This window comes from Lepus europaeus, chromosome 2, assembly GCF_033115175.1.
Source record: "Lepus europaeus isolate LE1 chromosome 2, mLepTim1.pri, whole genome shotgun sequence".
In the NCBI taxonomy this organism is placed as follows: domain Eukaryota; kingdom Metazoa; phylum Chordata; class Mammalia; order Lagomorpha; family Leporidae; genus Lepus; species Lepus europaeus.
In genome coordinates, this window is record NC_084828.1 from 95,496,445 (window position 1) to 95,513,639 (window position 17,195).

Below are 17,195 nucleotides of genomic sequence, written 5' to 3' on the forward strand. Positions count from 1 at the left end.
GAATACAAACGGACCACTTCATGGAAGACGAAACTAAAATACATGTAAGCTCAATTCATAAGTAATTGGAGAAACTGAAACTCTTTGCAACCATCAAATTGACCCAAAAAATTGGAATTCTGATGGTACAGGGTATTCGTGGGGGTGTAGAGTATCAAAAACAGTCATTTGCTGGCACATGTATACATACATACACAGGTAAAATTATTCTGAAGAGTAATTTGTCAATATCAAGTAAAGCTGAAGAAACAGGCCTTGTGTGCTGCCTGGCAATCATTCTCCTGAGTGGTCATTTCTTATCTCTCTCCACACCTCAGATTGTTCCTTCTCCGCCCTTGGTCTCAGCTGATAACCTTGCTTTGTATTCCACTGAGAAAACAGAGGCATTCAGAAGAACACTTAGGTTGGTTCCTGCTCATACATTTACATCTGTACCCATAGACTTGCCTCCTTTTTTATTACTATGGGTGACTGCATGATCTAGAAGAAAAGGAAAAGTTGGTATCTCCAGAAGAAAAAAAAAAAAATCACATCCTTTGATCTAGCAATTTCTCCTCTTAAAAAGTTCTTCACACAAACATGTACAAGACTGTCAATTATAGCACTGTGATGGTGAAAAATTGGGGGAAAAAACCTTAGTACACTTTGTGCTGCTATAGTAATACCACAGATGTGTAATTTATAAACAATAGAACTTTATTTGGCTGAGAAGTCCAGATGAGGGGGCCACATCTGGTGAGGACTTTCTTGCTGCATCCTAACATCTCTCACATAGCGAAAGAGAGCATGTGTGAGAATTACGAGTGATGAACTTGTTTTTGTAACAGACCCACTCATGAGGACCACCTCTTAAAGTCCCACCTCAACATCATTGCATTGGTGATCAGGTTTCCAACATGAACTTTGGGGGATACATTCAAAATATAGTGGATCCTAAATGTCAGCAAGAAAATGAATCTAAAATACTGGCCACGAGAAAGACATTATGGTACAGCAGATTAGGAAGCCACTTGGAATGCCTGCATTCTACATTGGAATGTCTGGAATCAAGTCTTACCTTTGCTTCTGATCCAGCCTCATACAAATGTGCACCTTTGGAGGCAGAAGATCTGGGTGGAATTCCTGGCTCCTAGCTTCTGCCTAGCCTGATCCCAGCTGCTGTGATCATTTTGGGGAATTAACCAGTAGGTAGATTGATCTCTTTCATCTGCCTTTCAAATAAATAAAATGTGACAGAGCTATAAATTGAATATTAAATATAATTTTCTCTGAACAAAATAGGGTACCTGTAACACCATTAAGAACAAGAACATGCTAGGTGAAAAGTTATAGAACTGTTATGATAACATACAAAATTTCAAAACATGCAAAAACAATTCTGTTGGTATAGATATAAGTGTATGGTATGATTATGTGAAAATATACATGAGAACAGCAAACTCCAAATTTAAGATAATGATTACCTCTAGAAAGGAAAAAGAATAGGGGTTGGAGGGGCACATAACTGAATCTCAATTGTTTTTTGTTTTTAAAAGCTAGGTAATAGGTACATGGATGTTTATTGTCCTTATCTCTTCAGCTACAAAACATTTGTTACCCTAAGAGACAGGGGATGATTCTTAAACCAAGTTATGCTTCATAGTCACCAAGAGAACTTTAAAAATGGAGATTCCCAAAACCCACTAGAAGTCCTGAATTAAAATTACTAGATACATATACTAACATACATTTGCACCTATACAGTGTACATACACATAATGTCAGACCTAGGAGGGCTGCAATCATACTACTCCCGTATGCTGTTCTCCCAGATTCCTCAAATGCTTACATTTTATCACAATTTTTTATCTCTTTCTCTGAACCATTTGAGAGTAAACTGCAGACAGGATGCCCTTTTACCTCTAAATACTTCAGTCTGTATCTACTCTCAAAAAACAAACAGAAGTTCTATGAACCACCACCACCACCACCCCCCCAGTGAAATGCTCAAAACACCATAGACACTGATGCTGCATTCTGTAGACTTCGTATAATTCACTAATCATATCAGTAATGTTTTTTACAATATGGCAAAGAAACTCCCAAATTATTTGTTACTGATGCTTGTCTCTTTACTCTCCTTTAATCTATGGTTCCCAGGTTCTTTATTGTTGGTAATATTGACACTGTGGATGATGATTTATTTGGTAGAGTGCTCCTCAGTTTGAGTTTGAGGTTTTCTCATGATTAGATTTAGGATAAGTATTTTCTTGCAGAAATGTCACAGAGGTGTGTTGTGTTCAGGTGACATTTTGCATTGTATCAAGAAGCACATGATGTTGATTTGTCCTATTCCTGCTGAAATTAACTGTGCTCCCCTGGTTAAGGAGGTATGTTGGCATGTATCAAGTTTCTCTTTTGTAAAGTTACTGTTTTTCTTGGAGCAATAGATACTTTGAAACCACTCAGAGTTCTCCCTTGATATTTCAACCTCCAGTTTGGGTATCTGTTGATATTTTTCCTGCATTAACTATTATTTTGTTTATCAAATGGTAACTCTAATTTCAGCATTTCTTTTATACTTTTTAGTTGGCTTTCTACAAGTGTAAAGAACAACTTTCCTTTCTCTTCCAATTATAACAATATGCACTAATTAATTGCTTTTTAAATTTTTTGTTTGTTTTTGTTTTTTTTTTTTTTTTGACAGGCAGAGTGGATAGTGAGAGAGAGAGAGAGACAGAGAGAAAGGTCCTCCTTTTTGCCATTGGTTCACCCTCCAATGGCCGCTGCAGCCGGCGCATCTCGCTGATCCGAAGCCAGGAGCCAGGTCCTTCTCCTGGTCTCCCACGCAGGTGCAGGGCCCAAGGACTTGGGCCATCCTCCACTGCCTTCCCGGGCCATAGCAGAGAGCTGGCCTGGAAGAGGGGCAACCGGGATAGAATCCGGCGCCCCAACCAGGACTCGAACCTGGTGTGCTGGCGCTGCAAGGCGGAGGATTAGCCTGTTAAGCCATGGCGCCGGCAGGCTTTTTAAATTTTTTAAAGATTTATTTATGTATTTGAGAGGCAGAGTTACAGAAAGAGGGAGAGACATAGAAAGAGGTCTTCTGTCCACTGATTCACTCATCAAATGGCTGCACCAGCAGGAGTTGGATCAGTCCAAAGCCAAGACCCAGAAGCCTCCCCAAAATCTCCCACATGGATGCAGGGGTCCAAGCATTTAAGCATCCTCTACTGCTTTCCCAGGCCACCAGCAGAGAGCTAGATTGGAAATGGAGCAACCAGGACTCAAATTGGTGCCCATTTGGGATGCCAGTGCCACACGCACAGACAACCCACTATGCCACAGCTCTGGCCCCATGAATCCTTATTTTAATCATTATTATCATTAAGAATTTTGAGGCCAGTGTTGTAGTGTAGCGAATAAAGCTGCCACCTGCAATGCTAGCATTGCATATGGGTGCTGGTTCGAGAACTGGCTGCTCCACTTCTGATCCAGCTCCCTGGTAATGTGCCTGGGAAAGTGGCAGAGGATGGCCCAAGTGCTTGGGCCCCTACACCCATGTGGGAAAATGGAAGAAGCTCCTGGCTCCTGGCTTTGGCCTGGCCCAACTCCGGCTGACACAGCCATTTGGGGAGTGAACTAGCAGATGGATAGAAGACTTTCTCTCTCTCTCTCTCTCTCTCTCTCCCTCCCTCCCTCCCTCCCTCCCTCCCTCTCTGTAACTCTTTCAAATAAATAAACCTTTAAAAAAAAAAAAAAAGCTTTGCTTGCTACATTGTCCCAGCTTTGGCCAGCAAGAGCCCCCTTAAAGTTTGCACATATGAACTTCTGGTATTCTTCTGGGTTTGTACTTTCTCTGAGTCCAATAATCAAGCCCTTACCTAAGGAAACCTGGTGCTTTTTAGCTGAGAGCAGTGTTGAGAAACCAAGATCTGCATGCTAGATATGCTTATTGCTGCTGGAATATCATTTACTCTAAACCCTTTAGTTGGGGAGCTAGAAAACAGATTAATGTAAACACACACGTGCAAATCTGTATCTGTCTACATCCAGTGCTCTATTAAAAATTGTAGTTCATACTGATACCTCTGATCCCATCAGAACACTACAGGAGTTATTCCCTCTTTCCCACCTTTTTAAAAAAGATTTATTTATTTATTTATTTGAAACTCAAAGTTAGGAGAGGCAGAGAGAGAGAGTGCGTGTGCGCGAGCGCTTCCATCCACTGGTTCATTCCCCAGTTGGCCACAACAGCTGAAGCCAGGAGCCAGGAGCTTCTTCCGGGTCTCCCACACAGATGCAGTGGCCCAGGTGCTTGAACCATCTTCAACTGCTTTCCCAGGCCATAGCAGAGAGCTGGATCAGAAATGGAGCAGCCAGGATTTGAACTGGCATCCATATGGGATGCTGGTACCGCAAGTGGCGGCTTTACTAGTTATGCTATGGCACTGGTGCCTCCCACATTTCATATTTGTAATTCCTTCAACACTGAGAACCTGGCTTCCAATATTAACAATATATTTACTTATTTGCTCAATCCTGGAATACAGAATTGCTCATGCATCTTTGAAAAAATTCTGTTAGCAAGACTTCTATTATATTTGTTGAAAGTTCTTTTTTTGTTAGCCCAAGGATGTACAGTCCAAATACAGTGCTTAAAAGTTGCTAGAGTTTCATTTCCTCCTCCAGTTTGGTTCTCATTTATTTGAGATTTAATTGGTTCATGTGTTTTCTGGTACTTTTTTTCCACTTTGTTTTTTTTGCTCCATTTTTGTTGATTTTTTTTTTTTTTTGACAGGCAGAGTGGACAGTGAGAGAGAGAGAAAGGTCTTCCTTTGCCATTGGTTCACCCTTCAATGGCCTCTGCAGCCAGTGCACTGCGGCCGGCGCACCGCGCTGATCCAAAGGCAGGAGCCAGGTGCTTCTCCTGGTCTCCCATTGGGTGCAGGGCCCAAGCACTTGGGCCATCCTCCACTGCCTTCCCGGGCCATAGCAGAGAGCTGGCCTGGAAGAGGGGCAACCGGGACAGAATCCGGCGCCCCGACCGGGACTAGGACCCGGTGTGCTGGCACCACAGGTGGAGGATTAGCCTATTGAGCCGCGGCGCTGGCCGATTTTGTATTTGTTGAGTATATAAAATATTAACATGCTTGCAAAACACAGGTTAAGTCAGAAGAATTCCACTCTCTCCTCATTACTTCTATTCTGTCCAGCTCGTTTCCATCTAAACCCTGAGGTAACCAATCTTCAGCACTGGTTTGTCTTCCCTGGGCTTTACTCAAATGAACTCATACAAGCATTTTTTTTTTCATTCATGTTCGTTTCTACAGGAAAGGTGGCAAATTACTGAGAGTCTTTCATTTTGCTTTCTTACTAGTAGATCCTGGAAATCACTCCCTTTCAGTTCATGGAGATATTTCTCATTAAAAAACAAAAGCTACACAGTACTCATATGGGAATGAACATGTCAGTGGTTTCCAGTGTGTAGTGCTCTTACATACAACAGTCCTATGAAGGATCTTTTATGTGTATTTATCTATAATGATAGAGAGTTATCTTCAGAGTAAATTATTAGGATTGGGATTGCTAGGACAAAAAAATAGTATGTGTTTGCCATGTGTGTAAATATATATTGTGAAATTCTCCTTAAAGATTGTACTGGCGTGTATTCCACCAGTACTATATAAATGCCCATTTCCCCACAGCCTGCCAACAAAAGGTGCAGTTATGTTTTTTAATTTTTGCCAATCTGATAGATGAAAATGGTATCAGTGTAGTTCTAATGTATAAATTCCTTAGTTATGAATAAGAGGAGACATCTTTTCATGAGTTTAAGGGCCTTATTTCTTTCTTCCTTGTATTTTCTGTTTGTGTCTTTGGCCCACTCTTCTATTGGGTTTTGACCTATTTTTCTCTTCAGTTTTTGTGTGTTCTTTAAATATTAGGGATAGGTGCCCTTTAACTAGGATACACACTGCAAATATTTTCTCCTAGACTTTAATTGTCTTTTATCTTTGCTTATGGTATTTATTTCCATGCAGAAGTTTTTGCTTTTTTTTAATGTATTAATTTATTTGAAAGAGTTAGAGTTAGAGAGAGAGATCATCCATCAATGGTTCACTCCTCAAATGGCTGCAATGGTCAGGCCTGGGGTCAGGCTGAAGCTTAGAACCAGGAGCTTCATCTGGGTCTCCCAAGAGGGTGGCAGGGGTCCAAACGCTCGGGCCATCTTTTGCTGCTTTTCCCAGGTGCATTAGCAGGGAGCTGGATCTGAAATGGAGCAGCCAGAACATGAATTGGCACCCTTATGGGATGCTGGTGTCCCAGTTGGCAGCCTTACCTATTGAGTCACACGCTGACCCCCTGTTTTTAGTTTTATGTGGTCAAGTCAAGCTTATCAGTCTCTCTTTTTAAAAAAAAAAAAAATTTTTTTTTGACAGGCAGAGTGGACAGTGAGAGAGAGAGAGACAGAGAGAAAGGTCTTCCTTTTTGCCGTTGGTTCACCCTCCAATGGCCGCCGTGGCTGGTGCGCTGCAGCCGGCGCACCGCGCTGATCCGATGACAGGAGCCAGGTGCTTCTCCTGGTCTCCCATGGGGTGCAGGGCCCAAGACTTGGGCCATCCTCCACTGCACTCCCTGGCCACAGCAGAGAGCTGGCCTGGAAGAGGGGCAACCAGGACAGAATTGGTGCCCCGACTGGGACTAGAACCCGGTGTGCCGGCGCCGCAAGGCGGAGGATTAGCCTGTTGAGCCGCGGCGCCGGCCCAAAAAAATTTTTTTTATTTATTTATTTGAAAGGCAGAATTACAGAGAAGCAGAGACAGAGAGATAGGTCTTCCATCCACTGGTTCACTCCCCAGATGGCTGCAACGGCTGGTGCTGAGCCAATCCGGAGCCAGGAGCCGGGACCCAGGAGCTTCTTTCCAGGTCTCCCACATGGATGCAGAGGCCCAAGGACTTGGGCCATCTTCTACTGCTTTCCCAGGCCATAGCAGAGAGCTGGATTGGAAGTGAAGCAGCCAGGTCTCAAACCAGTGCCCATATGCAATGCTGACACTGCAGGCAGCAGCTTTACCTGCTACGCCACAGTGCCAACCCCCAGTCTTATCTTTCCTACCATTTTATTATTTTGAGTTATTGTTTGAAAGCTTCCCTCTATAGCCAGCTTAGAGGAATTCACTCATTTTAAAAATAGAAAATGTATGGTTTCTTTTTTATATTTAAATCCCTGATACACTTGAAAGTTGCTCTTGTGGATAGTATGAGGTATGGGTCTAATTTTATCTTTTTTTCTAAATAGTTAACTAGTTATTCCAGCACCATTTATTTAAAAAAAAAAAAAAAAAAAACCTTCTGGCCCAAGTGTTTTGAGATGCCACCTTTATCACGTACTAAATTTCCCCACATACTTGGGTCTGTTTCTGGATTTTCTTTTCTACTGGTCTATTTATTCATATGAGCAAACCTCACTATTTAACCACAAAGGCTTTGATATATATTTTACTGTCTGGTAGGCCTAGTCCATCTTATAGCATTTTTCTTTTCTTGGTATTTTCGTAGCTATTCTTACACAGTTGTAGTTCCACACAAAGTTTAGTATCAGCTTATCAAGCTCCATTTAAAAAGTTGTTGGTGTTTTATTAATATTGTATTACATTATAAATTAATATAAGGATAACAACCATTTTTATGATGTTTAGTCACCCTACCTAAGAGCAAAGGCTACCTTTCCATTCTCCAATCTCATTTAACGAAATATATTGGTTTCCAACTATGTGGGAAAGCTAAGTGTGATTAACTCAATGGGAAGTAATTAGATAATGGCTAAAAAACCTAGATAAATCAAATAATGATATAATTAGTAGGAATATATAGATAAAAACCAAGGGAAAGAGTTACAAGAATGGAAAGCCTGTTTTTGGTTTTTTGTAAATAAGGTTTTTAGGCCAGCGCCATAGCTCAATAGGCTAATCCTCCGCCTGTGGCACCGGCACCCCGGGTTCTAGTCCCAGTTGGGACACCAGATTCTGTCCCGGTTGCTCCTCTTCCAGTCCAGCTCTCTGCTGTGGCCCAGGAAGGCAGTGGAGGATGGCCCAAGTGCTTGGGCCCTGCACCCACATGGGAGACCAGGAGAGGCACCTGGCTCCTGACTTCAGATCATTGCGGTGTGCCGGCTGCAGCGGCCATTGTGGGGTGAACCAATGGAAAAGGAAGACCTTTCTCTTTCTCTCTCTCTCTCTCTCACTGTCCACTCTGCCTGTCAAAAAAAAAAAAAAATAAGGTTTTTAGTACATGTATTAGTCATAGTCCTAGTAGAAAAGAGATGACACACTTAGGGAGATTAAAAATCTAATAGGAAGAAGAAAATAGCAGGGCCAGTGTTGTGGCATAGCAGGGAAGGCTGCTGCCTGCAATGCTGGCATCTCATTTGTGCACCAGTCTGAGTCCTGGCTGCTCCACTTCTGATCCACCTCTCTGCTAATGGCCTGAGAAAGCAGTGGAAGATGGCTCAAGTGCTTGGGTCTCTGCACCCATGTAGGAGACTCTGCTGAATCTCCTGGCTTCAGCCTGGCACAGTGCTGGCTATTGTGGCCATCTGAGGAGAGGCCAGCAGGTGGAACATTTCTCTCTCTCACTCTCTCTGTAACTCTGACTTTAAAATAAATCAACCCTTTAAAAAAAAGATTTCCATTAAAAAAAAAAAAACAAAAAAACTAATAGCCGGCGCCACGGCTCACTAGGCTAATCCTCCGCCTAGTGGCGCCGGCACACCGGGTTCTAGTCCCGGTTGGGGCACCGATCCTGTCCCGGTTGCCCCTCTTCCAGGCCAGCTCTCTGCTGTGGCCAGGGAGTGCAGTGGAGGATGGCCCAAGTGCTTGGGCCCTGCACCCCATGGGAGACCAGGATAGGCACCTGGCTCCTGCCATCGGATCAGCGCGCTGCGCCGGCCGCAGCGCGCCAGCCGCGGCAGCTATTGAAGGGTGAACCAACGGCAAAAAGGAAGACCTTTCTCTCTGTCTCTCTCTCTCACTGTCCACTCTGCCTGTCAAAAAAAAAAAAAAAAAAACTAATAGAAGTGCTATTTACAGGTATGGGTGGCATAAGAGACAAACTGGAGCCACTGAAGTACCCTGCCAGTAGCAACAACAGGGAGCCATTACACCCCTTGCCCTGGACAATAAGAAAGACCACTTAAAAGAACCAAGAAATGTATAGGACAGGACTGCCCTTAGAAACCTTGGATTGCGTGGAACAGAGTCACAGCCCACTGCAGCAGGACAGGTTGGGAGCTATGGGAATAAACATCATCTTACCCTCCTCTCTCCTTGCCAGAGTCTCCTAGTGCTAAACAGAAGCGAAGGCAGAGGGCAAGAGAGCTCGTTGGTACCATTTGTAACAGGCAGTCTGCAGTCACAACGAGGCAGACACAGATGGGGATGGCTCTGGAGAGGCACAGGGAAGATACCCAAGAAGTACTGTAATGCATTGAAGTATGGCAGTGCACAGCTTGGTGATAAAATGATAAAGATCGGGGCCAGTGGTGTGGCATAGCAGGTAAAGCCACCACCTGCAGTGCCAACATCCCATATGGGCACCATTTTGAGTCTTGGCTGCTCCACTTCCGATCTAGCTCTCTGCTATGGCTTGAGAAAGCAGTGGAAGATGGCCCAAGTGCTTGGGCTCCTGTACCCATGTGGGAGACCCAGAAGAAGCTCCTGGCTCCTGACTTCAGATCAGCACAGCTCTGGCCATTGTGGCCATCTGGGGAGTGAACCAGAGGATGGAAGACCTCTCTCTCTCTCTCTCCCCCTGCCTCCCTCCCTCCTTCCTCTCTCCCTCTGCTCTCTGTAACTCTGCCTTTCAAATGAATAGATATTTTTAAAAAGACTCTGGTTCTGGGCTGGCGCTGTAGCTCACTTGGCTAATCCTCCGCCTGTGGCACCGGCATCCCATATGGGCGCTGGGTTCTAGTCCCGGTAGCTCCTCTTCCAGTCCAGCTCTCTGCTGTGGCCTGGGAGGGCAGTGGAGGATGGCCCAGGTGCTTGGGCCCCTGCACCCACATGGGAGACCAGGAGAAACACCTGGCTCCTGGCTTCGGATCGGTGCAGCGCTAGCCATGGCAGACATTTGGGGAGTGAACCAACGGAAGGAAGACCTTTCTCTCTGTCTATCTTTCTCACTGTCTAACATTATCTGTCAAATAAATAAATAAATAAAGATTCTGGTTCACTCCCCAGTTGGCTGCAATGGCCAGAGCTCTGCCAATCTGAAGCCAGGAGCCAGGAGCTTCTTCCGAGTCTCCCACATGGGTGCAGTGACCCAAAGACTTGGGCCATCTTCCACTGCTTTCCCAGGCCATAGCAGAGAGCTAGATCGAACGTGGAGCAGCAGGAACTTGAGGCAGTGCCCATGTAGGATGCCAGCACTGCAGGTGGCGGCTTTACCTGCTATGCCACAGTGCCAGCCCCTAAATGAATCTTAAAAAAAAAAAAAAAATCTGTCTCTCTCTCTCACTGTGTAATTCTGCCTGTCAAAAAAAATAAAAAATAATAATAAAAAAGGCTGGCTCCGTGGCTCACTTGGCTAATCCTCTGCCTGCGGCGCGGACACCCCAGGGTCTAGTCCCATTTGGGGTGCCAGATTCTGTCCCGGTTGCTCCTCTTCCAGTCCAGCTCTCTGCTGTGGCCCAGGAAGGCAGTGGAGGATGGCCCAAGTGCTTGGGCCCTGCACCCGCGTGGGAGACCAGGAGGAAGCACCTGGCTCCTGGCTTTGGATCAGCACAGCACGCCAGCCATAGCGGCCGTTTGGGGAGGTGAACCAATGGAAGGAAGACCTTTCTGTCTGTCTCTGTCTCTCTCTCACTGTCTAACTCTGCCTGTCAATAAATAAATAAATTTTTAAAAAGTAAGGAGCAACTTTGTTCAATGAATCTATGGTTTAAACAGGAGTCAGATAATTATAGAATTATAGTAAAGTTGAAAAGGAGAGACTGGGGGTGTTCCCAGGGACAGAATTCCAGCAGACACTCTGCAAGTGGTGGTCTTTGAGCTGGGCATCTAAACCGTTATATAATGGCTGAGTAATGGTAAGGGTCTATTCTTCTGTAATAAAGCTTCCCTGGGAGAGACTGAGAGGCCACTCAAACCTCATGGCTTCCATTTTGTTTCCTGTGGATATTTGCTTCTTGTTTTAAAGGGTTTTTTTGTTATTATAATTTTCCTGATTTCTGTTTTATCATTTTTTAAAGATTTATTTTATTTATTTGAAAGACGAAGTTACAGAGAGAGAAGTCTTCCATCCGCTGGGTCCCTCCCCAGATGGCCACAATGGCTGGAGTTGTGCTGATCCGAAGCCAGGAGCCAGGAGCTTCTTCCGAGTCTCCCACATGGGTGCAGGGGCCCAAGGACTTGAGCCATCTTCCACTGCTTTCCCAGGTCACAGCAGAGAGCTAGATCGGAAGAGGAGCAGCCGGGACTAGAACCGGCGCCCATATGGGATGCCGGCGCTTCAGGCCAGGGCTTTAACCTGCTACACTATAGCACCAGCCCCTCTGTTTCATATTAATGCCTGCTGATGGAATGACTGCGTCTGCACTCAGGCCCCTAGCACAGTGCTAAGGGCTTTAGATGTATGAGCTCGCCTATTCTCCACTAGCATGTCAATCTTAGTACTGCTCAAATTATCTTTTCTATTGGTGAGAAAATCACAACACAGTGTTGATTCCAAAGTTCATCTTTTAGCCACCATTTGATATAGGAGTTTTCAATACAATTCCTAATTTGTCTTATTCTTCCAATTCAGTTTTTAACTCACTTCTCGGGGAAAGCTTTGGTAAATACATTGATAGCTTGGTCGGGCCTTCCCTGGTAAGATCCACTGGCCTTCCAATACCAACCCCTACCAAGAAAGAGTCAGTGGCTTAGAAATGCCAGTGCACATGGGAATCAACTGGGGGCGTTTCTCAAACATCCATATTCCAGTGCTCCACCCCAGGAGATTAGTCCTCTAGTGAGACCTAGAAACCTGTTTTTATCTGAGTGCCCCAGGCAGTTCTGGCAGCCAATTCACAGATCATAGTTGGGAAGTCATAGTGAAACCAGGTGTACCCAGACTTTTGCTAAAATTATAAGTCTGAAATGGGTTGTATTTTGGCTCATGGATGGCATGGCCCATCTTTCCCTCGTGAGTGTTCTGGGCTCATGTTGTGATGGATTTTACAGCACCTCAGGCCAGAAAATTCCTTGTGATGGACTTTAGAGAGAGGTCAAGGCAACGTGTCCGAAGCTCTTGATGACAGAAGCCCCTCTTGCTTCATAATTCAATGTCCGGTGTTGGCACAGAGACCTCTCAGATTCAGCTTTGAATTACAAAGTCATCAACCTATTTAACAAGATGATCTGGGTATTCTTTTAGTTTTTCTTTTCTAAGCCTTAAAATCCAGTGATCATGGATATTGCTAGAAAGGGTAGATTGAATTCTAATTTTAGTGGGAACTACCCATGTTTACATTCAGGTAACTTGATGTTCCTCTGGCAATTTTTTTTCATTTATCTGTAATTTTTTCAGCAAATTGAATAAATGTCCTCCTGAATATCAATTTTTAAAAATCACCTTTGTTTATATGAAATCTATTTTTCTCAGTCACACAAAAAGTGGTCTCAAAAGCCACTGACCTGATTCAATAATTATTGTCAAAAAGAACAACTAAATAAACTAAAACTAGAATAGTTATTTGTCAGAAGTTTGCCATTAATTCAGACAGTTCAGAATAATACACATGTAGCTTCTATAGGCATTTTTGGGGTAATAGTTGCTACTATGAAAAGAAAACTCACAGAAGTACTAGCTGGCAACCCTTACTGGACAAGGAAAGAAACCACGAGCTCGCGCACTCTGCAGTGCACTGTCTGGGAGGATTTGTCCTGGGCTCAAGCTAGACTGTAAGACTAAACGTGAAAGGCAGGCAAGACACCCCTGAGCATCTTCTCACTGTGTTCTGGGCTCAGGGGTCGCTTTCTGCAGCTTCACAAAATACCATTGGGTTTCAGTTCAGCAGAGCGGCTGTGCTTTGTGGCTTACTTTGCATTATTTTTAAAAGGCTGCTTTATCAAATCATATTGCTTTCTTAAATAGTATTTATCTTACAGGCAAAGCTTTTTTCTCAAATGAATCATGGAAGTCATGGAAAGTGGGATTCTGCTCTTAGTGTTACTCCCAGCTCCCTGTAAGCCTGTCACCTGGTGTGAATTGCTCTTCTGAGATCAGGGGAGCAGGGAGGTGAAGCTGGGTGATCCCCATGTCAACAAGGTCTCTGATACTGTTCATGCCAGCACTTCTCTGACTGTTGTTTTTTTAAATCCAGAAGTAAGGAATTTTGAATGCCCAACTCAGTTACTACTAAAAACTGTTGCCAAAACCAAAAGGGACAAAGACTGGTGACAAAACTGTTGATTTTGCTAGCAGACCAAAGCAGGCTCCCTTAAGGACGTCCCTTCTATCAGAAGCAAAACAATGGCACAGCTCTAGAAATTGAAAACCAGGATTCTGGTCCTGCCATGCCTTCACCCCTTGACCTCGGGACAATTCATTTAGTCTCAGAGTCTCCATCAGTAGCTGAAGGCAGACTGCTGGATCTAATCATCTTTTGGGGGTATCTTTCAGCCGGTGATATCTATTCACGGAATTCTTGGGAAAGTAGCTGTCTGTTTCAGGAAATACCAGGGTAAACCCCTAGGGCATAGGGGCTGGCTAGGGCTCAGGCAACCAAAAAGGACCCACAGGCTGCACTTGCAGAAGCAGGAAATTAATTTTTCTTGGGGGCTGGGGGTGGGGGAAGGTGCCCCCTGAAGGGTGCAGGAGTAAGGATTGGAGAGGGGAGGGCTGGGAGACAGAGAAGGCTCTGTAGGAAGTAAAAGCCGGTGAGAAACCTCCAGCAAGGAATGATCAAAAGGAATCTTAAGAAGAAAGCCTGAAATGAAATTTAAAGTGGTTTGTGACATAATGGGCAAGGTGACCCCTCCACATGACCCTTGCATGTTCTCGAGCTATAACACACTACAGCCCTGTGTATGCGGTGGGGGAGGGGCTCGGTGAAAGAGGAGTAAGGAGCCATATGGACACCGGGAAACAAGACAGCCTCAGAGAGCCCTGACCTGGGAGGCAGAGGCTGCGGCAGACCTTCGGGCCAGCAGAGCCCAGCTGTCCGTGGGGCCACCCTCTCTGCTAGTTTCCTCAACAGTGTTGCTTTTTTACATTTTTAAATGTATTTTCATTGTATTTGAAAGCCAAGAGACAGAGGCATACAGTCAGAGATCTCCTATCTGCTGGTTCACTCCCCAAATGCCCACAACAGCCAGGGAGCCTTGACATTGATTGGGGTCTCCCACATGGGTGGCAGGGGCCCAAGTACTTGGACTGCTACCTGCTGCCTTCCAGCTTGTGTACCACCAGGAAGGTGGAATTGAACCCAGGCTCTCCGATATGGGATGCAGGCAGCTTAACCCTGTGCCGGAGCCAGCCCCAGTCCTCCATGTTTCTTCCTTTTCGTGTCTTTTTCACATTAGTGGCAGCTTAAGGGGTGGTGTCAGAGTCTCATTAGGATCACCTCTGTATGGCTCCACGAGCATTTTTCCCTCGTATAATTTTCCTCCTCAATGTGTTTCTTAAGCCCCTCTGTATTCTCTTAAATCATTTGCTAGCTTTCACTCATTTCCTCAGATGTGAATTAACAGATCCTGGTTTACTTCTCACTACTCTTTTTTTTTTTTTTTTTAATCTTTCTACTTTTTGTGTACTTGATGAATTCTTTTTTTTTAATTTTTTATTTCATAAATGTGAATTTACAAAGTGCAACTTTTGTATTGTTGTGGCTTCCCCCCCAACCTCCCTCCCTCCCGTGGCCCTCCCCTCTCCCACTCCCTCTCCCATCCCACCCTTTATCGAGTTTCATTTTCAATTACCTTCATATACTAAAGATCAACTTAGTATATACTAAGCAAGGATTTCAACAGGCTGCATTCACACAACCGCACAAGGTATAGGGTATTGTTCAACTAGTAGTGTTTTTAAGTTTCATAGTAAAGCACATTAAGGATAGAGATCCTACGTGGGGAGCATGTACCCAGTGACTCCCGTTGTTGATTTAACAATTGGCACTCTTATTTGTGACGTCAGCAATCACCCGAGACTCTTGCCATGAGCTGTCTAGGCTATGGAAGTCCCTTGAGTTCACCAACTCTGAACTTGTTTAGTCAAGGCCGTGTCACAGTGGAGGTTCCTTCCTCCCTTCAGAGAAAGGCAACTTTCTCCTTGATGGCCTGTTCCTTCTGCTGGGGTCTTGTTCACCAGGATCTTTCATTTAGATTGTTTTTTGCCACCGTGTCATGGCTTTCCATGCCTGTGAGACTCTCATGGACCTTTTAGCCAGATCCGAATGTCCCAAGGGTTGATTCTGAGGCAGGAGTGCTGTTTTGGGCATTTGCCATTCTATGAGTCTGCTGTGTGTCCTGCTTCCCCCGCAGGATCATTCTCTCCCTTTTAATTCTATCCTTCATTATTTGCTTACACTGGTCTTATTTGTGAAATCTCTTCGACACATACCCTATCTTTTTGATTGGTTGTGTATTTATACTTATCACTTTACCAAGTGCGCTGGCATTGGTACCTGCCTCCTTGGTAAGATTGATTTGAAATCCCCTGGCACATTTCTAGTTCCACCGTACTTCTCACTACTCTTTTCCACTTTTCATTCAGATTTCTCTTTACCTGGAACTCTCTGAAGATTATTTATAAGGTTTCCATTATAACTGTTTGTAGTTTGCTTTCTATAAGCACTATTCTATAAATTTTAATATATTTAATAATAATCTCATATCCAAAAATTATATTGCTTCTTCCAACTTGCTTTTAAAAATATACATTTAAGTGTTCTGAATTTAGTTCTATGAAAGTTTCACATTTCTTTTTCTTTTTTTACAGAGAGGAGAGAGAGATATTCCATCTGCTATTTTACTCCCCAAATGGCTGCAATGAGGGCCAAAGCCAGGGCCCAAAGCATTTGAGCCATCTTTTGCTGCTTTCTCAGATGCATTTGCAGGGAGCTGGATTGGAAGTAGAGCAGCTGGGACTCGAACCGGTGCCCAAATGGGAGCTGGCATCACAAGCGGAGGCCTAACCTGCTACACCACAGCGCTGTCCCTTGTTTTGCATACTTACTGTAAGTGAAAATGATCGCTTTGGAGTTCCAATTAAAAACCTCAGCAATACCCTGTGAAGATTATGCTAGTAGGAGGAAACTTGCTATAACCTTTCCATCAAGCAATTTGGTAATATAGTCCTTATCAAGAACCTTAAAAATATTTATTGCCCTAGGCCCAGTGATCATGGTTCTAGGATTCTTTCCATTGGAAATAATCTGACATGTGATAAAAGATTTATGTGCAGTGAATTTGTTGCAACATTGTTTGTGTGACAAATTGGAAACACCCTGAATGCCTAGAAAGAGGAAGCATAGGATAAAAATTAGGTAGCAATTAAAAACTATGCTTTTCTCTGAACCTAGAAGCTAGTTAGAAATATTTGCAGGGCCTCTCTGATTGTCCATGGCTTGCATGATAGCAAAGCAGGAGTGATGGCCTGGGTCCTTTAGGGATAACACCCCCCCTCCTCCTTAACTCACTGTGCAAATCGGCCCATCCTGGAGGGAAGGCTCTTCTCAGTACCCAGCCACAGGCATTTTGTCTTCTCTAGACTAGGGACCAGCAGAATCCATATTTCTGCTAAGATTTCCATGGGATTTTTTAAAAGATTTATTTATTTATTTGAAAGGCAGAGCTACAGAGAGCAGAGAGAGAGAAAGAGAGTGAGAGAGAGAGAGAGGTCTTCCATCCGCAGGTTCACTCCCCAGATGGCCACAATGGCCAGAGCTGTGCCAATCTGAAGCCAGGAACCAGGATCTTCTCCTGATCTCCCATGTAGGTGCAGGGGCCCAAGGACTTGAGCCATCTTCTGCTGCTTTCCCAGGCCATAGCAGAGAGCTGGATGGGAAGTGGAGCAGCCAGGACTTGAACTGGCACCCGTATGGGATATAGGCACTGCAGACGTTGGCTTTACCGCTAAGCCACTACGCCACCCCACCATGGGATTCTGACATGAGCACTGTGTGGAACGCTACCTCCACCCCCAACACACAAACTCCAAGGTCTGAATGCCAA